This window comes from Triticum aestivum, chromosome 1A (genome assembly GCF_018294505.1).
Source record: "Triticum aestivum cultivar Chinese Spring chromosome 1A, IWGSC CS RefSeq v2.1, whole genome shotgun sequence".
Classification (NCBI taxonomy): domain Eukaryota; kingdom Viridiplantae; phylum Streptophyta; class Magnoliopsida; order Poales; family Poaceae; genus Triticum; species Triticum aestivum.
In genome coordinates, this window is record NC_057794.1 from 586596896 (window position 1) to 586602503 (window position 5608).

Genomic DNA, 5608 nt, shown 5'->3' on the forward strand with positions numbered 1-5608 from the left:
AGACACGTGAGGCGCTCTGGGCGCGGAGGGCGGCGCTGCGGGAACGGGTGCGTCCCCGGATGATAGCCGGGGCGGCCGTCGCGAGGGGAGGGGCGCTTGGGGCAGCCCCAGAGGGGGCGCCCGAGGTAGGGGGCGTGCACGGGCCTCGGCAAGGCGGCCATCAAGGATCTCCCGTGCACGGATGGCCTCGATCTGAACTAGCGGGGGGGGGGGGCGACCTCCCCCCTGAACACTATCGCGGAATCCGCCGCCACCTTAGTGAGGTGGCCAAGCGGAGCTGACTCCAAAGCAGAAAAGGAACAAGTAGCATAAGTGACCGGGACGGACGAGGTACCTGGCTCGAGGTTCCGGGCAGCGGCCTGGAGGGCAGCCTGCTCGGGGACAGGCAGGGCCGGGCTGCCAGCCGGTCTGGATGCCTCAATCCGAGCACTGCGACGCGAGGAGGTCACCGGGGATGAGGTCGACCTGCCCCGCCTGGAGTAAGCCGCAGTCCGGGGGAAGGCGGTGGGCCAGCAACCGGAGTGGTCACCACCACCGCCAGTCCCACGGCGGCGGCGTGCGGAGTCGCTAGAGGGGGACCGGGAGCGTCGGGCAGGGACCAGGGGAGGGTGGCGGAGCCGGAGTCATGGCCACCGTCGGAGGCGAGGAGACCCCCCCCCCCCCAACCGGGCTGGAAGCCACCCCCGTGAGCACAGAAGGAGTCGGGGTCGCAACTGGGCCCGACGCCCCCGGAGTCTCCTGCTGGGGAGGGGCAGCCACGGGGGAGGACGGGGCGGGTAGGGCCGGGTTAGCCGGGTCGGGCATGGCCGGGTCAGCCGGGTCGGCCGAGCCGGGGGAGGGGGCGAAGATGCCGGGGGTAGTACCGTCGGGGGAGCGCGGCGAAGATGCCGGGAAGACCTGAAGGCTTGCGTCCGAGGCGTCGAGGCAGTCGTCATTAGGGGGCAGGGGATCCGCTGCGCAGGAACGGCCGGCCCCGGTCACGCCCCTAGCAGTCGGAGCGGGAGGCTGGTCGTGCGGGCTGTCCTCGAAGTCGTCCTCGTGCGGGCTGTCCTTTCTCTTATATATATGGGAAATCATTTCTCATTGGCTTTTTTTAACGAACTTCGCAACAAATATGTTAACTTGGCAAGTAATATTAACAGGACAAAGGTAACTACTAAATGAGTGGTATTAGCAGAACCAATATAACTTCTAAATGAGTGTCATTAACAGGGCCAAGGTAGCGTGTTTGATGTGCTCTTTGTTTTCAAAAAAATGCTGTCAGTTTCAACTTCTAGTGAAGAGTGGAGCTCCAAACTGAAATAACACAAAGTAACACACATTAATCGTGCCCAGATTTGACTTTGTTTGATTCTTTCCTCTTAAGTTTAGCAATCTAAACAAAAGGTAACAGTGGAACACCATGCATGCTGATTTCACTGAAGGAACCCCCCTGTCCACAGTTGTATGTACAAGAGATAATAATAACAGTTTCAAGTGTACCAAAACAGAGCGGCATCAATATTCATCTTTGATGGATAAATGGTTTCACACGTGAGGTGATAAACGGAGAGAAGAGATAAAAATGCAGATAATTTGAAAGATATTTAATGCCTCCTTATGTTGCTTTAGTCTTGAGTTTTTGGTCGTTCGGAGGTTGTAAGCTGGATCATGTGGACTGGTGGGCGGTTGTATTTTTCTCTCTATCTTAATAATATACATGCAGTCCTCCTGCATGGTTCAAAAAAAAAACATTTACCAGCATAAGAAGCTAACAAGTGACGACGACAATTATTACATGAAGGAAAGAGTTTTATGTGACTAGGTTCAGTCATATAACTGCATTACACACGAAAGGATGGCTTACAAGCTTCGATGGTTGAACATCACTGTTGACAACCACGAAAAGGAATGCAACTGTACACCAGCAGATGATAACCAAATTTGATAGTCATATAACTGCATTACACACGAAAGGATGGCTTACAAGCTTCGAGTAGATGAAGGACTTATGTAATCCATGGCTGGAAACTAGAAGGTATATATGACCCAACCCAACAGCTGAGTTTCCTGACCGCACCGGAGCCATGCCAACTTGGCAAATACGAAGCCCCTCCAAATTTCACTGAGCATCAGATGGCCGTTCCGCAAAACAGGGAACGTATGGCTGAAGGTTTACAATACCATAGTTTCCAAGAGTGCAGATACTATGCAATTTCTGGGTATCCATATCATACGACATAAGTGTCTGTTCCGATTCCACCCCTCCACTAAGGAAAATTAGGTTCTGTTCCGGATGGATTGCAACCAAGGTGTAGTGCTCACCGTGCTCTAGACAAGGCCTTTCTAGCAGCTCCAAAATGCTGGCAGTGTGCTTTAAGGTCCACTGTCCACTAGCATAGTTCTCAAGAGCCCAAACTGATAGCAGACAACCGTTACCATGATCTATCTGCATACCATACAAGCACCCCAGAGATTGTCCGATAAAAGTAAAATCAACTTTGGGCGGTTGTGGAATTTTCCTCCACGTATTGCCAGACGTGTCTATGGTAACTATCGAGCGTGTTGTGACCCCATCCGAGTCAAATGTGTCCTCCTCGGAATCATAGGCAATGAAATGCAGAGTGTCATTTAAGAAAACATATCCTTCGCCACCAAACACCCGAATCCATTCACCCCATCCGCTCGGCATGGAAGTCCATTTTCGGGTATCCGATGTGTATACCTCTACCATACTTATGTCGTAGAAACCAGGAATGAAGATGAATACTGCAAAACGGTGAGGTACGGCGGGGTCGAAACACAAGCAGAAGGTGTAGTGTCGCGGAGCTCCCTTCTCTTGCGTGTGAGGCACACTCACCGCAGCCCAAATCTCCTCGGTGGCAGGGTTGCACACGACGTATTCCGAGCGTTTGGTGGCCTGATTCCAGCCTTGGCAGAGGAGAATGCCGGCGCAGCAGTCTAGGAGACAGACGTAGTCGTGGTCGCACAAGAAACAGAGAGAGGGGTCGACCAGCGGCTGGCCTTTTCCGGATAGGTTGATGAAGCTGTTGTTGCCGCTGCCGGAGAGGCCGAAGAAGCCGGAGAGCGTCTGGGGCGACCTCTTGAGGACAGCTGGGTCGTAGCAGAGAATGAACCACGCCGTGGACACGCACTTGAGGCGGCAGAGCGACCGGTACGGCACCTTCGACAGGATCTCCCGGAAGAGGTCGTTGGGGAGGCCCTCTATCGCCTGCTCCTCCTCCTCCTCCTCCTCCTCCTCCTCATCATCATCATCATCATCATCATCATGCTCCTCCTCCTCCTCCCCCTCCTCCTGCTCCTGCTCCTGCTCCTCCCCCTCCTCCTCCTCCTCCTTGTTCCCCATCCCGTATCCGGCCTGCTGCTGCGGCTGCGAACAGTTAGTTCGTTTAGAGTTGAGATGTCCTCCTCCTTGGATCGAAGACCAGAATAAGAAGAAGAAGAAGATGGGGGAGAGGACGGAAGCAAACCTCACACCCAAGCGCGACGGGAAGTGACGGCGGCGACACGCGGCGGCGATGGCTGGCGGAGACGAGCTGCCCGGAACCCAAGGGCCAAGGTGCGGGGAAAATGAACTGAGTTGGAATGACCGTGGAAAGAAAAAGAAAGCCAAGAGTGCGCCACGTACCGCCACTGCCTTCTGATTGGAGGCCCAAAGCTCACCATACATCAAATTATTTATGTGCATGTTACTTTCACGATTTTTATTTACTTGTATATTTGAGCAAATGGACTTTCTGCTGGGTACTTTTGGTACCTAATTGTTTTATTTATTTTGGGTAATAAACTTTGGCGTGGAGGCTGGTTCTTGCTTGTAGTTGAAGTCCGTTTTGTTTTGTTTTGTTTCTTTTCGTTTTCTCTTTTTGGTTATTAGTGCTAGTCCCACCAAGTGCATATTCGTATGTTAATAATTTTTATTTATGTTTCAAAAGTAAAGGAGTTACAATATGTATTACATGTAATTTTGGAGTTGCTAAAAAAAGTAATTTTGGCGTTCAGCGGGTATAAGTTTTACTAATATGGCAAGTATACACTCACATGTTCTCCGAATAGTTTCTGATGAAAGGTGATAATCGTTCCGACTTTGTGCTTCCTTTCTTCATCTGTGCAGAATATTTCGGTAAATTACTTTATGACTTTATGTGCCTGTGCAAGTAACAGCATGCCCTTAGCTATGCCACAGCAGTCAGCATCATACGCAGATAGGTACAGAGTAGAGCAAGATCCTAAATATAACTCCATTCAAAATAACCATGAGCGCAACAGCTCCGGCGGATTCAAAATCATCCATCGATGAAGAGACCAATTTCCCCTCGTCTCATTATATATGGCATAGCGTTTTACCCCACCCTGCAGAGATTTGTATTCTTCGCAAGTTTAGACCATCTCAGAAGCTAATTGCGTCGTGCTATGATGATACTGAACTAACAACTTTTTAAATGTAAAGAGGAAACACTTGCGCAATCAGGGTAACGATTTGGGCAGCAGCCTTGCTCAACAAAAGTCAATTTTGTCGAAACGAAGTCACTCAGAACCATTGAGTAGCAGTGTGAACAGAGTTCAGTTTACATGTTTACGAACTCGGCGCACAATTCAGAATGAAAAATTCCAACGGATGATAAAATTCCACAACTTCATTATGGACAGTAAACTCTCATTATGTTCAGAAATTGATTTCACTAATGGAACCTCGTTATCTCTATATACAACAATCTAGAGAAGTCAACGCGAACGTATAATTATATTACTACAAAAGGAGGAGGTAACCATTTCAAATGAAAATGAATGAACAAAACTTTCAAATGCATCAAAAATAAGATGGCACCAATATATAACTTTGTCGGGATAGCAAGTACTACTAGACATAACCCTGAATAAATGGACAGAGAGATATGAAAATGCAGATAATTTCAAAGAAATATAATAGCCATTGTCGCACATTTACCCACATGAGAAGCTAACAATAACAAGTGACCATGATAATTAGTACATAAATGGGAGAAGATTAAATGATTTGGTTCATTCATATTACTAGACATAACCCATCAAAGGGTGGCTTACAAGTTCTCGCTGCCTAGCCAACAAAACATTGTTCAAAGCCATAAAAGCACATGCAATTGGAAGTCAACTGATATGAAAACCAAATTGGAGTAGATGTCGGACTTGTCCAATCCACTGCCCAAAACTAGAAGATCTGGACCATACCCAACAGCCGACTTCCATGAAAGATATAAAGCTGCTCTGAAATTCAGCAAGCACCTGACGGAGACCATTCCGCAAAACAGGAAACATGAGGTTGTAAAGTTTCCATCGGGACAACAGAGCAGATAACATGCAGCTTTCGGGTATCCATATCATACGCCATCAAGGAAAATCAGGTTACATTCTGGATGGATTGCAACCAAGGTGTGTTATATCCATGGATCGGGTAGGCTAGATGATTCGCGGTACTTCTTACCTTCTCCTTGTGTCTAGAGGGGCTCCGGTTGCCGGCTATGGCGCCAGTGCCGGTGTGATGGCAGAGAGTGGTGGTGGCGGTGCTTCCCATCAGCACTGCACTAACCCTAAATCGGTAGGGGATTAGGTGGGGTGTACGGCGCTGCGACGA